General features: G+C 33.7%; 1 non-coding gene across 1 annotated transcript; it reads left to right on the top strand.

Moving 5' to 3' along the window:
* The first annotated feature begins 729 nt into the window (after positions 1-729).
* On the top strand, positions 730-836 carry LOC113860335. The gene has a single exon (XR_003503788.1). It is a non-coding gene; the product is annotated as a small nucleolar RNA R71 (small nucleolar RNA).
* Positions 837-21,311: the final 20,475 nt, after the last annotated feature.

Below are 21,311 nucleotides of genomic sequence, written 5' to 3'. Positions count from 1 at the left end.
TCTTTCCACTTCTAAGGGTGATGGCATTGCATTGCTCCCTTGAATTAGGTTCAGGCTGAGATGGCAATGTTCCCATCATTTTTTGACTCAGAAGGTTCGTAATTTACTCCAATTGTGCACTCATCTTAGAAGAGTTAGTTTGTATTTCAGATTTAACCTCTGCGAACTTCTTATCGGTTTTCTCAATATGTTGGTCCAATTTTGATTCAAGCTTTGTCATCTTCTTATCAAGTAATGCACATATTGCATCATCTGTTTTTGAAAGTTGAACTGAGATCTAGGAGCTTCTTTTCCTTCTGGTCTTGCTCCCTGACTTTGCATATGAGGAGGGCGATAAATACTTAAATTTTGACTTCCAAAGCCATTCTCCCAAGAATTAGGAGAATTACTCTTCCACCTCGAATTGTGATTGCCCATGAAGTTTGCCTCTTCTTGCTTAAATTCAGGGCTTGTAGGAGCTCTGATAGGTTGGTCTTGAGCCTTCATTAAATATTCTAGTTGCTTTGCAAGGGCTTCCATTTGGTTCATTAGTGGACTGTTGCTCTCTACTTGGTGGACTGGGGCAGTCTCTTTCCTCTTGATGTCGTAAGAGTCAGTGGTGTGCCACTAAAAGCTAGAAGATGTCATCTCATCTATTAGCTTGTATGCATCATCTAGGTGGCATCAATCGTAGCCCTGGTGGTGATTGATAGGCCACTGTAAAAGATTTGCACCTGTCTTCACGTCAGAAAATCATGATGAGGACATATCCTCAAAAGCTCTCCAAATTGCTCCCATGCCTCGAATAAGGATTTCGCTTCATATTGTTGGAAGCAACATATTTCCGTCATAAGCTTAGAGGACCTTGATGAGAGAAAGTACTTTCCCAAGAATTGTTGAGTGAGATCCTCCTAAGTTGTGATGGAATTGGCTGGAATGAGGAAAACCATGCATTCACCCTTTCAGATACTAAGAAGGGGAAAAGACGGAGTTGAATAGCATCATTGGAGACTTCATCGTTAGGGTCTTCGTTAGGCATGCCTCCAAACTGTATGGAGTTTTGGACCATGGTTATGAGTGCTAGTTTCAATTCAAAATTATTTTCTGTAACGCCTCAAATTTTGTAATATTAATTATTGTAATTTATATAAATCTAAATGCATATAAATGTGTGTGTGTGTAAATGTAATTGAATACTGGAATTGGCACTTGAGTGTGTAGTAATTGAATATTGGAATTGACATTTCTGGGTGCAATCTCGCTGTAGCGAGAGGGTCTCGCTGTAGCGAGAGGGTCTCGCTGTAGCGAGATTTTGCAGAAACCAGAGTGCAGATTGCTTTGAGTTTTTTGCTGCAGCGAGAGGGCCTGTCACTGCAGCGAGATCCCCTCGCTGTAGCGAGAATATCTCGTTGTAGTTAGAGTATCGTGGCTAGAAAGGAATTTAAAGGGGGTTAGGGTTCGGGGAAGGTTATTTCTCCCTCTCCCTTGAAAATTCCTTGGATCGTCTCATTACCATACCCTTTTCCACCGATTAAATTGCCTCCAAAGTAGTTCGGGAGCTAGATTGAAGGTTGAAATCACGTTTAGGGCGTTTGGAGGTAAGTTTTAATGATTAGGGTTTCCATTTTTCAATCTCATCCTTTGTTTTCGTTGTTTCCTTGGGTTTTCATGAAGTTTCTCTGTGTTTAGGCCGAAATCTGTGGAGGGAACACGTCTGAGGTTGAATCCAAGTGTGGGTCTTCAATCCAAGGTAAGGGGGGACTCTACCCTATCTCAATGTGTTATAATTCTTGTGTGTTTTGTTGATTAATGCAATGTGGCTTAGATAGGTGATCGCAAGTGTCGCTCTCGGACAAATTAATAAAAATTGAATTACATAAAAATTATGTAGTAAGTGGTGCAATCCGAGTCATCTCCCAACGATGATAACGTTATACGATTATAAAATTTTTAGAGGGGGTTTGATTTATAGAATAACTAATTAGAATCAAAAGTTAAAAATAATTAAAAACTCTAATCCAAGAATTTAGAAGAACTACGACCACTCTATCACCGGATTCCAAGAAGATGCATCAACCAACAAATTAGTGATTAACATTAAATTCGAATGAAACCTCAATTCAAATTAAGCACTCACACAAGAACCCTCATGCATTCGATTAACACACAATTCGCTCAAAGTTCAGAAACCTCTAGAACCTAATCGATTTGTGTTAATTTAATTCACCAATGCCATTAATCTTAGATCTCAAACCTGAAAATCTAATTCACACACCTTCAAGAATTAATTACATAAATCAATCGAATAATATGTAATCAAACAACTGCACAATTATCAATCCAAATGAAGAACTTCAATTCGAAATCATAATTAGCAAAAGGAGAAAGAAGGAAGAGATGAAACCGAATTTGTTGTTGAATAAATTGCAAAACCGATCCTCAAGAGTGTCTCAGCCCTTTTTCAATCCTTGGACTAGATAGAAATCTAAGCCTCCATGGATGGAGGGAAACAAGTCGTAAAAGGGGAGAAAAAAAATGAAAAAGAGAAGAGAGGAAGAAGAGAGGAGAGGAGCTAAAAAATTAAAATTCAAAATTCAAAATTCAAAAATTCCATTCGTCACTTTGTTCCTTTTTTGTGGCTATGAAAACGGCCTCTTTTTGGTTCATGGCCTGAAGGATAATTGTAGCTTGGATGTTAGCTTCAAAACGCCACTGGAATGGGCTTAATCGAACATCTGTGGACTGAGATATGACCCAAATACTGCACCTTGCTCAAGATCCGCGACTGCAGCGTTTCAACTTTTTCCAGGCCCAGTTTCAGCTTCTTATCATCGGAATTGGTTTCTGACCTCTACATAGGAATTGTGCACCTTTCTCTTAGCTTTCCTACAAATCAAGAATCACAATTAAAGGAGTTCTACAACTCAAGATATGGTCCAAAAACCAAAACAGTATCAGAATTTACCAAATACTGGAAAAATTAAATAAAGCCTAAATAAAATCTAAACATCATAAAATGATCCAATTCAACCAATTAGGCACAAAAGAGGATTAATGAGTTAGGAATTAGAGGAAATAATGTTATAAAAATCCAATTGATCAGTAGGGAGTAGAAATTGCGTGTTGAATGGAAATTGGTGTGCAATGTGATGTGTGCTAGAATAGTTAGGCCCCACGGGGTGATTGTGTGTGATGGAATGCCATTGATTGGTGAATTAATGATATTGTGAACAAATGTGAGCCCGAGGGCTGTGTAATATAAATGAATATCGGCTACGTTCCGTGTAATGTGAAATGAATGTGGGCCTAGTGCCATGTATTTGAATGCAATGTGGGTTATGTGCTGTGTGTAAGCATGATCATTGCATGCGTGAATGAAATATGTGTGAATGGGCGTGTTAGCGCTGTTGTATTGTGCTGTGAATGGTTCAACGATACATTGGGGGGTGTGGAAGATGAGGACGGTAGAAATACTTTGGGGAAGAGGGAGTGGTGGTGACACCGACTGTGGAACGGGTGCACCATGGGCCACATACACTCTTCCTAACTAGACCTTTGACCACTACCTTTGCTGAGCGACCTGTAACTGCCCACGTGGTATCCGTGAGGTGGGGGTAACCCCCGACCATTCATGGTGTAAATCTATGATCACAGTGCCACAGTGAGTGTGGTTGGCGTGCGTGTGCACGAGATTGTTATTAATTGAAATTTTGAATGTGAAGTGTTGTTGGTGCCGTGAGTGCATTGATGTTAAATTGAAATGTACTGGATAATGATGTTGTTTGTATTATAACTGTATAAGGGTGTTGGAAATGAGAGTGTTTTGAGTAGTATAGAGTACTCACCCTTACATTTATTTTTCAGGTAATCAAGACGATCACCACCGAACTCAGTGAAGGAACAGATGAACTGCTATAGGACTTAGATTTTATTTTGAAAATGTTGTAATTGAACTAGTTCTGTAGCAGTTATTTGATATTAACTTGTAACCCTTCCCTGATTTCAAATTATTTTATGAAACTCTGTTATTCAAATTTCTGAAACCATTATTTAATTGAAATTAAAATTAAGGTGTTACATTTTCCTCCACATTAGGGGCCGCGATGCTTCAAGGAGTGCCTCTAGCAGTGGATGTCATGTAATCTTGAATTGATCTCCTTCCCTCTGCCATTCTTTGCTCTCTCTCACTTCTTTTCTTTGTCTACGAACTGTTCTTTCAATCTTTAGATCAAATAAATAAGCTGTAGAGCACTTAGAACGAGTGAGCATACATTAAAAGAAATTGTGAAATAAAGAAAAATTAAAAGAAAATACAAATAAAAATTATAAAATATAAAAGAAAAATTTAACAATAAACAAAACATAATTAAAATAAAATAAAACACAAATTGCTCAAATCAATTAACTTTGACATTTTCTTAATATTAAAAAAGTAATCCCCAGCAACGGCGCCAAAAACTTGTTTAGAGGGCAAGTGTATCCATCGAGAAGTAATAAAGGATTCTTAAATTAAGTTCCTGAAATATCGTTCTACAAGGATTGATTTACAATTACTAAGAATTTCCTAATTCAATTGTTTGAGCTTCAAAGATACGAGATTAATTAAAACAAGAATTTATTAAATCAATTATAAAACTAAGAGCAAGGGATATAATGCAAGTCTTGGTTAAACTTATCGGAGAGGAACCTAGGGCATATGGGTTTTCTCATTCAATCCTTTATTTTTTTTTTTCTGTTTAACTCTAAATCCGATTTTCTTGTGATTACCAATCATTCATACAAATACTATTATTACCTTGTGGTCATGTAATATTAATATTCTTTTCTCTAAATTAACATCCCCGATGGTCATGCAAGACATCAATTTAAGAAAGCTTAAGGAACCTATGAACTTGTTAATTTAATAACGATTAGAAGAGAAAGATTGGTTTGTTCCACCTAATCTTTTGTCTCGTTTTACCCTATAGATCTATTAATTAACCAAGGTACGGTCGCCTGACATATAATTAATTAGGATTAAGAAAGAAGCACAATATAATAAAATCTAATCACAAAACGAAAATCAAATTAGATTCAAACATCAAAATTCCATAAATTCATGAACGATAGTTCTCATAGCCCTATGGACTTAGTTACTCATGCTAAATAAAAGAACTACAATAATCATAAACAAAGCCATAAAAAAAAAAAAGCAAACTAGAATGAGATGAGTCTCCAGTCTTCAAGTACGGTCGCTCGAAGGTCCAAGTCTCGCCAAGAATATGCCAAAGATCCCGTGTAAGAGAAAGGAGATCAGAAGTGTATCCGAAAGCAAAAGATTCGATGTAAAACGGTGTCCCTTCGATGCTTGAGGTCTCCCTCTTTAATAGGGTTTGAAAACCCTAAAGAATCTTCATAATTGGGCTTCTCGCAGATGAGCACGGTTGTGCAAGGCCTTAAGCACAACCGTGCATGGGCTCGCAACACCTTCGTACTTGTTGAAAGGGTTTGGGCATGCTGACTGCTACGAAACTCCAATCTTCCATCAATTTGGGCCCAAAATGCACCAAACATCCACTTGCAGCCTCTTTATACCAAACAACATAATTAATATATAAATTAGTATAAAATCTAAATAAAATAAAGGTCAAATATAAATCTATGGGCTGTAAAATAGGGACTAATTACAGACTTATCAATAATCAATAAGGGTAACAAAATATTTTTCACCATCCTAAGACAAGATGTCAAATGGATCACAAATATCAGCGTGTATCAACTCTAAGAGTTGATTGCTTCTTGTAGTTGGATTCTTTGATGTGTATTTTTGGTTTGTTTTCCTTTAATACACTCCACAAATACATCCCAGTTAGCAAAATCTTATTGAGGTAAAATTTCACTTTTTAGTAACCTCTACATTTTTTTAGATATGTGACCCAACCTTTGATGCCATAAAAAAAATAGAGAATTCATTACGCACATTCAAATTTCTACCAATAATATTCTCAACATGAAACAAAGATTTAGCAAATTTAACATTAAGGTTGAAAAGATATAAAACATCAATTAATATACTAGAACCAAAATAGTACGAGTATTTATACCAAAAAAAGTACCGTTTCTAATCTTAAAATTAAAACCAAATTCATCTAACTTTACAGCAGAAACTAAATTCGTAGCACATTTAGGAATATAAAGACACTTTTCTATATTTATGCAACATCTAGTATGCAAGATGAATCTATAAGTCCCTATTCCTTCTATCTGTGCTTTCATTTTATTCCCCATGTACAAGAACTTTTCAGTTTCACTTATGGGCTGGATCGAAAGAAATTCTTGCATTAGATGTGATATGCGAGTTGTTGCTGCAGAATCTAACTACTAGGTATTTTTAGATACCTCAATAAGATTCAATTCAAAGCGTACTGAAATATAATATATACCTTTATTTTCGAACCAAACCTTTCTTTTTGGACAATCTTTCTTAAAGTGACCAACTTTCTTGTAGAAGAAACATCTCTAGCTCTTCTGGATTCAACCTTCACGAACCTTTAGTAAGGCCTTATCCTTCTTGTCCTTATTATCCTTCTTACCTGGCTTATCCTTGCTGCTACTAGCCCCTTCATGAAATATGAGATGGATAGAGTGTTCTTTCATCTTCTTCAGCCTCCTTCCTCTTGAACCAGTGTGACCTTGATTTCATGTATCTTACATTTATCCTTAATAGTGTTGTAATTAACCTAGAAATGACCAAACTCAAGAGAGAGGGAGTTTAAAATAAATTGTACTAGAAAGAATTCCTTTACTTCCGTGCCTATTGATTTCAACTTTGCTACTTAATTGATCATGTTACCCACATGGTCATGAATAGGTTGTGACCAATCAAACTTCTTAATAGTTAGCTCAGTTAATAAGGTACCTGAAACAAACTTGTTAGTAATATCTGATTATGCGTATTCTTTTACCTTTGCCATAAATTTCCTAGCATTCTTAGTCTTTGGCATTAATGGCTTTACATTTTCAACCATAGTCATTTTCAGCAAGCTCAAGCTTAGCCTGTTAGACCTTTCCCAAGACTCATGAAGAGTTTTTTTCCCCTTCTATACTGGTTTCTGTGATGGTTGCAGGTTTCTGTTCCATAATGATTGCTAGGTCCAACTCCATAACACCTAGCTGAATTGAACTGGCTCAACCCAATCATAATAGTTGAGTCCATTGAACTTGACTACACCATTGTTTATGCATAGTACTCATAAAGGCTGAAATATTTAACACATACTTAAACATTTATGCTTTGAATAAACTTAATAGATTCAAACAACCAACCAATATTAATAATTCATTTAAGTTCACCTTTGGGTAGTACCTAAATACACAGTTTATCTATAATGATGATAAACAAAGAACTTTGATAGATAATTGATGAATCTACATTTTGTTAATATTTTAGTTATCTTTTCAATAGATTTTTAATAGAAAAATGAGGTTAGAAAATGTAAATAACATAAAAATGTCAATTCTGTTATTAATTTCAATTTTCTTAATTTAGTTCAATTTCCATAAGTTTTATAATTATCATTTGTAATTTTGCTAATTAGAATAATTGTGCAATAATTTTTAGGCAATTAATCCATTTCAAGTCCAAATATTCCATCAATTCAACGATACTCTGGGTACTTTCGGACCCCTAACTTGCTGCCAACATACTTTCTCTAGTTACAAAGGACTTACGTAGCATAGGTAGTCATTTGTGAGCTAAACCACACACGAATACAACGTGTGCATTCACAGCCTTCCAAACAAAAATATAGTTAAGAGTTCGGTGACGAAATGAGCATGAGGCCTGGAAATGTTTTTCAGTTTTACATCGTGTATATATCACTGAATTGTATTTATCACTCTCATTTCCCCCAGATTTCTACAATCAACTCCAAACCCTATATTCCCAGTGTATCCCTGAACTATCCATACCATATCTCAACCACGGCATATCACTTTATACTGTTCTAATACGTGTATTGCAAACACATTAATCAATGTATTACAACATATGTGTTATAATCTCACCCATCGATATATTGCAATGCATATATCATAATCTCACCTATCGGCGTATTTGTAATACACGTATTAGTATTCCTTTTCTTTTCTTCACACATATCATCACCTTTCATATCACATAGTTTCTTAGAAGCTATACTCATACATCCTTGTTCACTATCATATTTTCTATCTTCTTTTCCCATCATTTGATTAATCAAAACATTTTCAATAATTCGTATATCCCAACTAATTCTAATTCATATATTAATATATTTATTTTTTCCACCATCCACTAAATTTCATCAATTCATACAATCATCATACAATTCAGCACAATTATCATATTCTATCACTTCATTACACATTTATCATATAATAACACATTAGCACACGATGTGCCAAGAGTCAGACACCCTCGAACTCAGTTCAAATGATATAGTCTCATAATCATTCACTAGAGGTCATATTTCCTCAATCTCAATAGAGTCTTCTAATCTAGAGTTCAATATTTTCTATCTTTTATCAATTAACTTATATCCATCCTAAGTTCTAGCACATAACTTTTGCTAACAATATGATTATAGCGATTTCAAATAAACCAAAAACCTTTCTTTATACCAAAAATTCACTTTTCCCATATGATTTCATAAAAATTTATAATTATTACAAAAATAGGTTACTCAAATTCTCCTGGGTTCACTACATATAGAAATATAACTAGGGCTTGATAATACTCCCCTTACCTGGAAATAGGTCTGAGAACTAAGTTCTTCATGTGCTCTAGGGAGAAACTCTATGTTTCAATTGGTAAAACTTTCCAAGAACTAGAGTTCTTTTCAGATCCAAGAAGAACGGACGTTGAGCTCAGATCCAACAAAGATTCAGAGATACTGAAAGCTTTCTCTATGATGGGAGAGGGAGAGAACAGAGAAATCAGAGAAAAATAAGTGATTTTTGGTAAGAAATGAAATTTCTCAACGTAAAAGCCCTTAAATACCCTTCAAACCTACGCGATCTCGCTTCTGCAAGTAGGCTCTCACTTGAGCGAGCTCTTCCTCGCTTGAGTGAGCTAACCAAGCAATGGTTTTTCTGATATCCTCGCTTAAGGGAGAGGTATTCTAGCCTGAGCGAGGACGGGTCCAGAGAGTTCCAGATTTTTTCTGCGATCTAGCCTGGGTGAGAGGATAGTTGAGATAACTCCATCCTTTCTCGCTTGAGAGAGGCTTACCTCGCTTGAGTGAGAATGCTCCAGAACGCCTAGTCTTAAAATATGTCTTGCTTGTGCGAGACACATCTTGCTTGAGCGGGAAGTCTTGCACCAAAACTCTTATTTTACCCAACAACAAGGGAATAAAAATGAGGGTATTACAAAAGTAATCACTTCTAGCACCCAAAGTAACTACTGATAAATGCAGATTTTACTAGGTTTTTATGTGGTTTTCTAGGTTGTTTTTGATGAAAAATGTAATTTGGAAAGTGAAAACTGCACAAAAATATATAAATGTTCAATAAAGTAAATTGTTGTCTTTAATAATTCAAATTGTGTGAATTTGATAGAATTTTGATGTAATTTTATTAGTTTTGCAGGAAACTCTGAGCTAAGATCATAAGGTTGGAGGATCAAGAGAGAAAGTGGAAAAAATTAGGAAAATTGGAATCAAGGAACAAGGTTTGGTGAAGGAAGACCTGGGCGTGATCACTTTTCATTGCAAAAGTGACAACGCTCATGAAGAAGAGATTCTGCGTTATCACTATTGTTGATGATAGTAATCGTTCCAGAGAAGCCTCTAACAAAACAAGCTGCGCGTGATCACTTTTGCTTATAAAAGTGATCGTTCCATAGAGCCTTCTAGTAGAGCAAGCTGCGCGTGACTCTTATTGTTCACGAAAGTGAACACGTGCACACCACGAACCTCTGCGTTGCTACTTTTATGAAAAATAGTGATCATGCTAGAAAGGCAGAAAATTCTATAAATAAGAGATTAGCCCAAAAACTTGGGATCTTTTTCTCATTTTTCATTTTCACACCTTAGAAGAGTTAGAGAGGAAGATTGGGGCAACTTCCAAGCTCTGGACCTTGAGAAATTAGGCTGGGGATTAGATTTATGAAGAAATTTTGTAGCTCCTCTTCTTCTACTCTTTCTCTCTCTTTTTTTCTTCTCTGAACATGTTTTGATTTCTTTTTCTTATGGATTGATGAATCTGATTTTGATATTGTAAATTGATTGTGGATCTAGATTTTAAGATCTTGATTGTATTGAACATTTAATTCTTTCCGTAATGCAATTCTTGAATTAGCTATTCATTTGAATTGAACCTTGAGGATTTTCATCAATGGAAGTTGAGTTAATTTCTCATATCTGAATTGAATGTCAAGGTTATAGATATCCTAGGGATAATAATTCGTGATCTTATGATCTCTTAATTTCTCATACTTAATGCAATGGTTGATTGATTTACACCTAAGGAATTAGGGTAATTAATTGAATATTAGGATCATTGAGGCAAGGGATTTGTTCTTTGATTAAATAAGTGAAATTGATCATCAATCAATTGAGGAACTTAGAGTTCAGATTTACTTTAGTTTTGCAATTAATAAAGAGGTGAAATCAATCCTAACTCCATTCACACATCAATTCATTTCTAAATTCGTCACTCTATTTTGCTGTTATTTTCTGATTTCTACACTTTATTGCTTTTATTTGCAAATGCTCAAAACACTCCAAAATTCGTTTAGCTCAACTAGTTATTGATTTGTGAAGTGGTAATTGATAGAATTAAGCTCTGAGGATGATACTTGGACTCAAACTAAATTTCAAATTTTATTACTTGCTACAACTACCTAGTACACTTACTAGTTAGTATTCTCTTAGCTTTGTGACAACTACTCTAGCAAAAATCCTCCAAAGGTCATGTGGAAGTAATCACTTTCACTATAGATAGTAAACACTCTAGAGCCATTTCTAAGAGGTGAAGTTGCGCGTGTTTACTTTCACCATTGATAGTAAACACGTGCAAATATATTTTTTTGATGAAGCTATGTGTGTTTACTCTTAGCACTGATAGTAATCACTCTAGTCAGGACAACACTGAAGGACATTGTCAGCGTAATTACTTTCACCATTCAAAGTGATTACTCTAGGAAAGAGTTAAATTCACTATAAATAGATTCCCAATTAGAAAGGGGGACTTTTTTTTTTTTTACCTTTTTGTCATTTCTTGTAATTTATTTCCCTACTTTTATAGGATTAGACTTTTTTTTTCCTCTTTTACTCTATTTTTTTGGTTTTCTGAATATTAATTGTTTGTAATGTTGGGTTCCATCTTTTTGGGAGGTTAAATTTTGAGGATTAATTCCTAATATGGTTCACAATGGTTCTTGAAGTTTAGGTTTGATTGTTAATATGAATTTCTTCTTGCACAGATTTTATTTTCCCTAATCTCTTGAAATCTAAGTTAGGATTTGAACAAAAGTTGTTTGCTTAATTCCAAGGACCAGAGATTGGAGTTCATGTAATTTTCTTAATCTTACATGAGAATCCAAGAATTAATTGACACTTGTTCTAATTAACTCAAGTTTGTCAGGGAATTAGTATGTAGTTCTTGGTTAACTAATGATTGAACCAATTGTGGATGAACTAGGAATTAATCTAATTTGTTGATTGATTTTCTTAATTTAATATTTCTATTTTAAATGATTAAGGACTTTAAACCACTACCAAACACCCCCTATTTTTAGAATACAATGCACATCACATGTTTGATATTTAGTTACTCATCTAATGATTCACAAGAGACGACTTAGGTTAGTTTAGCCTAGTACTACATTTAATTTACTTATATTTTGATAAAGATAGCGACAATCTTTTCATCAACAATCAGTCACTCAAACCAATATGCAAGTCATCTTTGGATATAGAAACATATTATGAAGTGCTTACATGTCTCCTTACTGTCATTAATCATATGCAATGATTCACCTTTGGGTGCTCTCCTGGCGTTATAATTAATAAGCTAAATTGTTCACCCTTAATTTTATGTTACCATACAACATCATAAAATTATGAATAATTTACAATACACAATTAAGTACTTAAATGATCTTTTAAAGTTAGGCCACTTTGGTGACTAACAAGCTACTCATACAATTAGACATTAAAATTTGAATTTTCCATTATAATCATACAGTTTAGAATTAACTAACCTTTGGATTTAATCACTTTGGTGACTAAAATCTACTTTGATGTAATTCTAAAATAATCTATAAACTTTATGAAGTCTTTTCAGCATTTCACTGTAAAGCACGGTCGTGCTTATCCTTGATGCATGGCTGTGCTTATTCTTGATGCATGGTCATGCTTCGTTGAAGCATAGCCATGCTTCGTTAAAGCATGGTCGTGCTTATTCTTGATACATGGCCATGCTTCATTTTTGCACAGACATGCATATAACCCAGACTTTGAAAACCATGTTAGTCAAGTTACAGATTCAAAACCTAACGTTTCTAGCTTCCAAAATCTTAGGGCTTTCAATTATTGAATCCTAAACTATCATTCAACATCAAAATAAAGGCAATCCATCATATAATCATAATTATTGGCTAACCCTAATCCTTAAAATTCTTAAGAGTTCATGCAATTTGGGGAAAATTTAACAGAGAACCAACCCTTCACGGAGAATCACGAAATTCATAACCAAAGCTCTGATATCAATTGTTAGATTTGAATCCATTATGTAATTTCTATTTTTGAACTAACCATTATGAAATTACTATTCCCATTAAGCTTGAATTCTATGGTTCTCACACAACATACAGCTCACGCAATCAAAGGTTTAAAGAACACTAACTTGAATTTATTGTTCTTTAATGTTAACTTCTTTTGATGTTGTTGAGCCCTTGGTAATTTTTCTAACTCCCTTCCTCTTTTAGCTTGCTTTCGATGGTTAAGAGAAAGTTCTTTTGTGATTACTGTGAGACCGTCAGCAATCATGAAATAATAGTCCATGTGCTAGAGAATGTCATAATATCTATTTAGTAACCGCTCTTTTATTTTTATATGAAAGAAAATGGGAAGGTTTCCTTATAATTGTAAATACAATTATACCTCTAATGACTCTATATTTTATATTTAATGATTTTGTATTTTATATTTAACTCCCATCACATTAAATCATTAATTAGAGTCATACTATAAGTTACATAGGCCACTATATAGATTATTAAAATAATCCAACAAAATTGTGATATATGTGTTATAACACAATATTTGTGTGATTATAATGCATGTGTTATAATAAATTGATTGGTGTGATTATAATACAGACATTGTTATACATCGATGAGTGTGATTATAATGCATGTATTATAATACATTGATTATTATGAATAGAACACACATATTATAACATATTGATTGATGTAAGAATAATATGAAATGACATGGTCTTAGTGGATATTTTGAAATATTAATAATGTAATTGTTATGATGTTTGATTTGTTGTAAATTCATTAATATAATATATAAGCTAGTATTATTTTGGTGTAATATATAAGTCTCTACATTTAGTAGACTACCTACTGATTGATGACTTCTTTATGGAATGAATTTTGACTCTAGTGACCTTTTATCTTTAGGCTTACAAACTATCTAAGGTGAGAATGCATGTCATAGATCATTAGGTTAGAATTCTAGAAATCTTGATAGAACACAATGAGAGCATATTTTCTTCTATTACCACGTGACAATTTTATTTCTACATTATTTTATGAGTTGTAAAAATTATTGGTCTTATTCATCTTCATCATTTTATTTTATTCATTTTATGCGTTTTGCTACTTAAAATCCCAAATTCTATTGTTTAGAACACTTTTCTAATTTTTTGGATTTTTGATTTTTTAATTTTTTTTCAAATCTTAAAAAATCACCAAAAATAAAAAATAAAAAAAATCTTAAAAATAGAAAATAGTGTAGTGCATAAGTAGAACTAATCTTAAGTAATTGCATTTTGATATCATGGCTAATAATCAACATGAAAGAACTCTTAAGGAATTGTCTGCACCAGATGTTACCTACCAACCTTTTAGCATCCACAATCCCGATGTAAACGCTCCATTTGAGTTAAAATCTGGTCTAATCCATTTGTTATCTAAGTTTAATGGTAGTGCAGGTAAGGACCCTCACAATCATCTAAAAGAGTTCCATATAGTCTGCTCAACAATGAGACCTCAAGGAGTACTTGAAGATCACATCAAGCTGAAAGCTTTTCCATTCTCCTTAGATGGTGCAGTAAAGGACTAGCTTTACTACTTACAGCAAAGGACTAGCTTTACTACTTGCAGCCAAGATCAGTCACCTACTGGATAGACCTCAAGAGGATTTTCTTGGAGAAGTTCTTCCCTGCATCCAGGGCAGTGATAATCAGAAAAAAGATCAGTGGCATCAGACAATTTAGCGGAGAAAGCCTTTATGAGTACTGGGAGAGATTCAAGAAGTTATGTGTAACTTGCCCACACCACCAGATTAGTGACCAGCTGCTTATCCAGTATTTTTATGAAGGCCTTGCTCCAATGAAGAGGTGTATGCTTGATGTAGCAAGCGATGGAGCTCTCATGGTTAAGACACCATCTGCAGCTAGAGCTCTAACTGACAACGTGGCAGAGAACACTCAACCATTTAATACAAGAGCCATGGTATCAATGAGAGAAGTGCATAATGTGCATCAACCAAACCATATGGTGGCAGATTCTAGCAAACTTAAGAGTAGAATTGAGGAGCTCACTACATTTGTGAGACAATTAGCTGTTGTGCAACAAATTGCTCCATAAGGAGAGATGATCAGATACTATCATATTTATTTTTTCACAGAGCACACCTTAGATTGTTGTCCTTTGTTGCAAGATGGTAGCCAACAAGCTTCTGCCCATGGAGTTTTTAGTGGAAAACAAAAATAATACAGAGTTTTGAATTTCCAGCAACCTCAGAGACAACAACATCCATATCAGTTTTAGTATCAATCTCATAATCCTGCCTTCAATGATCATCCAAATATGAGATATGGTGCCTCTAAGCAATAACAACAATAGACTGGCTAAGCAAGTAATAGCTACAGATCACCCCCAATAAGGCAGCAACAAACACAGGAGAATTTCTGAGCCTTCGTTGAAGGATTTGGTAAAAAAAAATGGCCAAGAGCAATTTGTAGTTCCAACAAAATGTCAATCTTTCCATCCAAAATCTGCAGACACGGATTGGCCAGCTTGCTACCACTGTAAACCATTTCAAGTCTCAAGGTTCTGGACAACTTCCTTCTCAATCAAAGGTTAACCTTAGAAATGTGAGTGCCATAATATTGAGGAGTGGGAAAGAGCTACCAGACAACCAGAAAAATAAAGAGGTGTAAAATGATGAAGAGGCAGAGAAGCAAGAAAACACATAGCAACAAACTGTCCATAGCAGTTCAGAAATTATGCAGAAACTACCTCTCCCTTTTCCAAATAGAGTGGTCAAGCTAAAGCACTAGCAGACTTTGATAAGGAGCTTTTTGAGACATTCATGAGGGTAGAAGTGAACATTCCACTGTTGGATGCGATAAAATAAATTCTAAAATATGCAAAGTTCCTTAAAGAATTGTGCACTAACAAGAGGAGACTAAAAGAGGACGAAAGAGTCATCATGGGGAGGAGTGTGTTAGCTCTCATACAGCCTAGAAGTGCACTAACAAGAATGGTACCTTTGCTTATAGACGAATGTCATTCAGACTGTGTAATGCACTTGATACTTTTCAGAGGTGTATAATGAGCATCTTTGCAGACTTCCTAAAGACCTCACTTGAAGTATTCATAGACGACTTTACTGTTTATATGTCTTTATTTTATGCATATTTAGATAGCTTGTCTATAGTATTGGATATCTGCATATAGTTCAATTAGGCTCTGAATTATGAGAAATGTCATTTTATGGTGATCGAGGGAACTATATTGGGGCATGTAGTGTCAAGTAGGGTATTGAGACTGATAGAGCAAAGACTGATGTAATTGTTTCTTTACCTTATCTCACTTTTGTGAAGGAAGTGCGCTCTTTTCTTGACTATACAGGTTTCTATAAGCGCTTCACCAAAGATTTTGACAAAATTGCATCACCATTGTCCAGCCTTTTGCAGAAGGATTTAGATTTCATCTTCGATCAGACCTGCAAGGATGCTTTTGATGAGCTGAAGAAGTATCTCACTTCCACTCCTATCATTGAGCCTTCGAGTTGGGAGATTCCATTTGTGCTCATGTATGATGCCTCAAACTTTGCAGTTGGTGCTATCCGGTCAGAAAGTAAAGAAGCAACCCCATATTATAGCCTATGTCTATCGCACCTTGGATAAAGTACAAGCAAACTACACCACTACAGAAAAGGAGCTTTTAGCCATTGTTTTTGCTTTAGATAAATTTTGTTCATATTTACTTGACTCTAAAATAATTGTTTTCTTTGATTATGCAGCTTTGAGGTACTTGCTTAAGAAGTTAGATTCTAAATTGAGACTAATTCACTAGATGCTTCTTTTGCAAGAATTTGACATTAGGATCAGGAATAGAAGTGGTGCAGAAAATTTAATGGCACACTATTTGAGTAGAATTCAGTAGCTACTTAAGGATCTCCCCATTCAAGACACCTTTCTAGATGAGCAGCTCTACCACATTAGAGGACATGATCCTTGGTATGCCGATTTGCTGAATTATTTGGCTGCTAAAGAGATTCCTACATACATTTCCAAAACTCAGGCTGCCAAGCTGAAGAGTGATTCCAAATACTATATTTGGGATGACCTATACTTGTGGAAGATGTATAGTGACAAGATTATCAGATGATGTGTGCCTGAACCTGAGTTTCTATCTGTAGTGTTACCATTCCTTGGCTTGTGGTGGACACTTTGGACCTCAGCATGCAGCCTGAAAGATCTTAGATACTGAATTATATTAGCCTACTATGTTCTAGGATGCACACACCTTTTAAAAGACATGCGAGCGATGCCAAAGGACTGGGAACATCTCGCGTAGGAATGAGATGCCCTAACTACCTCTTCTTTTCTGTGAGGTGTTTGATGTATGAGGTATAGATTTTATGGGTCTCTTTCCTATTTCATTTGGCTATGTTTATATTTTGTTAGTAATGGACTATGTCTCCAAGTTGGTGGAGTGAAAGGCCCCTCATACTGATGATGCTCGTGTTGTTGTAGATTTTGTGAAGTCACATATTTTTTGCAGGTTTGGATTTCCCAAAGCATTAATCAGTGACCAGGGATCACACTTTTACAATCATACAATGGAAGCCTTACTTTGGAAGTTTGGAGTTATGCATAAAGTTTCCACACCATACCACCCCAGACTAACAGACAAGCAGAGATCTCTAATAGGAAAATAAAACAAATCTTGGAGAAGAATGTCCAACCCAATAAGAAGGATTGGAGTCTGCGCTTAGAGGAAGCTCTTTGGGCTCACAGGACCACCTACAAGACACCCCTAGGAATGTCTCCTTTTCGGGGTTATTGTTGACAAGGCATGTCATTTACTAGTGGAAGTGGAGCATAAAGCATTCTAGATGATCAAACAATGTAATTTGGATATGGAAGCACCTGGTTCACATAGGAAGCTTCAATTACAAGAGTTGGAGGAAATTCGTAGAGAAGCATATAAGAACTCCAACATCTACAAGGAGCGCACTAAGGCTTTTCATGATAAGCTAATAGGGCATAAAGAGTTCTACATTGGTGACAAAGTCTTTTTATATAATTCTAGACTTAAGTTGATGCCCGGTAAATTGACTAGATGGGATGGTCCCTTTCTTGTTATTAATGTTTTTTCTTATGGTGTTATTGAACTACAGGATATGGGATCTCAAAGGAGCTTCAAGGCTAATGGGCATTGGCTCAAGGTTTTTCATAAGGACTTGCAAGAACATACACAAGAGGAGGCCACTTTTGGATTGGCCACCAACCCGGTTTATAGAGAATTTTTCTTACTTTTCTCTCATTTATTGGATTGTCTTTGTGCTTATTGTGTTTCCATTGAGGACAATGTTAATATCAAGTGGGGGGGGGGAGTATTATGTTTTGGTGTACATAGTCTAATTAAGTGATTATTTCATGGCTTTGATGGATTGATTGAATCATTCTTCAATTTGATAGGTAGACTTTGAAAAATCTTGTGTGTTGGATTATTTGTGATAGAATATATATCTTGTGAGGTTTTGAGCCATTGATATAGATGACAACATCATGTCACTTTCTTTCAATGTGTGATTGCACTAATGGTTGTATGACATTAAAATTGCCTTAAGTCTTTTTGAGACTATATTTTCATATGCTTGCATTAATATGATAGAGGCATTATTTTTTTCTTACAAACTACTAGCCAAAAAGTCAACCTTGCATTATTTCAATCGTTTGAGCCCCTTTGAGCCTAATTGTTCTATTTCTTGTAATCCTAGCTCATTTCAAGCCAAATGTGTAAAACAGTAACATGATCCAACCTTAGGGAATACAAGAACTTTGGAATTGTTTTGGGAATGATCATAGAAATAAGTGTGGGGGAGATTGCCTTGGAAAATGCAAGAGAAAAGAAAACCAGCTTCTTAATAAAAAAAAAAAAGGACAAACAAAGAAAATGAGAAAGAAAAAAAATAAGCAATAAAAAGGAAAAGGAGCATTGGATGGCTAGCAAAAGTAAAAGAGGATTATTTTTTGATTGTATTGCATCATATATTTGTTTGGGAGATTTATTTTCATGCTTATTTTCTTTGGATCCATTCCCCATTGTTTTTAGATCCTTTTTGGTTTTAGCTTGATTACCTTTGTAATTCTTCCACATTCACCTTACTCTCTTTATAACCTAGCAAAGTCTCTTGATTTTTTTTGTGTATGTATGAATTCTAGTGGAGAAGTAGGCAATAAGAAAGCTTATGATTGATCATGCTTCATGTTGCACATTTTGAGTGATACACTTTACCTTATACACTTGAGTGATTGAGAGTATGTTATGTGATGATTCCATCTCTTATGGTTCATTCACTTGATTTGATAAGTTCATTTGTCAATTTGAAGTGTGAGGATTGATTTCCATTCTATCCATGATATTTAAACTTGATAAGCTTTGTACATAACTTAGTTTGTTTTTGGTTCCGTATGGTTTGATTTTGTGATTTTCCCCGGAGGGCAAAGTCTTAAGTGTAAGAGAATTTGATGTAACATATTTTAAGTTTATATTTATAGTTTTATTTTGATTAATAAATACTTTTAATATGCTTTATTTTTAGAGTTTTTATCATTTTCTAATTGTTTAAATAAATTGAGTTTGTTATAAATAAATGCTTTAATTTCATATTTTAAGTTATTTTGACCTTTGACTACTCTTTTGACCATAACTTTATCTACATATATCTTTTTTGGCTGATTCCAGTTGCATTGGATTCTACACATCTAGGGCTTCAAAATGCATATCAATCTTTGGATTTGGAGTTTTTTTTATTTTATGATTTTTTAAAGTTGAGGCAGACTTGTTAAATATTATTGCGGGATTGCATTTGGACCCTTGTTATTTAATAATTATATTTAGGCTTTTAGATATTATTGAGGCCCGAATTTTAGCCACTTAATTTACCCTAATCAGAACTTATAAATAGACTAATAAGGTTTTGAATTAGGGAGTGCGATTAAACACTTTGAGTTTTTGAGAGTTGGCTGAAATAATAATCCTTGTTTTTACTTTCTCTCGAATTCTCTCATTCTCATGTGGTTAAGTGCTTCGATGGAAGGCTAAACCTCCCATTCAATCCACGAAATCCAAATGCTATACATCCTATTTGAGTTTTGAACAAAATTGCTCTGAGTTTGTTCCCTTTTCTCTGATCTCAGATTTGTGTATTGCGATCGTAATTAACTTTTATGTAGTTAGAATTCAAATTAGGATTCAATTGATATTCTAATTTGATAATTAATTTGGATTAGGTTAAATGATAATTTGATTTAATCTGTGATCTAGTTCAATTAGGTTATTTGATTGAATTAATAATTGAATTGGGTAAATGTTCAAACTTGGATTAAAATCTTTAGATATTGTGATAATCGGGGTTACACATATTTGGTATTTTATGGATTGATATTTCTTAATTCATTTTTACCCAATTTTATTCTATCTGTAATTTAATTTGATTAATTTGCAATTTTTAAAACCCCCAAAAGTTTTCTCGCATTTTTTAAAAGAAAACATAAAATTGAATTTAACTAAAAATGTGTTTCTGTGAATCGACCTAGGTTTAGTTCTATATTACAAAATTCTTAGAGAATTTAGTTGTTTTGATAGCGACTTAACATCATCTATCAGAACTTTGATATTCAAAACACTTAAAACAAAGGATGAAAGGAGGGAGAGGATGATGCATAAAGATGAGAGTAGAGTAAAGAGGAGGTAGTAAGCTAGAGAGAAGAGAAGTTTTTCTTTTGAATTTTTTTATTTCATTATCCTATGTTTATGTGTATCTTTTAGTGTGTGTAACGGCCTAGATGGAGTAATATAGGATGTCTATGCCTAAACACTTTCTTCAGATGTTGTAATATCATTATTGTTAAAGTAAACTAGAAATAATAAGATAATTAAAAAAAAAATAATTAACGAGATTGTAACATGTTTGTATGCATGCATGTATAAACATTATACATGGTAAATTTTTTTTATAAATAATAAGTTTGATTAAAATTACCACTTTTAATAATATGAATGAATTATATTTCAATAATTCTTATAATTTTAGTAAAAAATTATCAAACAAAAAATTATGAATTTTTTCAAAAATTCTTTAAAAGCTTTTATTTTCTTATGGCGTATATGAATAATGTTCTATTTCTATTTTGTAATTATAAAACTAAGATTTAATTTTAAATTGCAAAATTTATTCATAATTTTGATAACAATTTTATAATAATTCTCACACTTCTCTCTTCAAATAATATTAATATATATATATATATATATATATATATATTTCTAAAATATTAATTAATATTTTATATTATGTAATAAAATATTTATTTAAATTAATAATTAAATTAATATTGCTTGTATATAATTTTTGTTGATAAAATATTTTATTTTAATTATTATGTTATCTTATTTTGCAATTTTTTTTTGTTATAATATATATTATTCAATTATTATATATTTAAATAAATAAAATTAGTAGTTTTTGCCATATAAAAATATTTAATACAATTAATTAATTCCATAGTTTATTAGTTAAAAATATTATTTTAAAAAAATATCAATAAAA

The sequence above is a fragment of the Abrus precatorius genome, unplaced genomic scaffold, assembly GCF_003935025.1.
Source record: "Abrus precatorius isolate BTA unplaced genomic scaffold, Abrus_2018 Scaffold2, whole genome shotgun sequence".
NCBI lineage: Eukaryota > Viridiplantae > Streptophyta > Magnoliopsida > Fabales > Fabaceae > Abrus > Abrus precatorius.
This window is presented reverse-complemented; position numbering and strand designations above follow the sequence as displayed.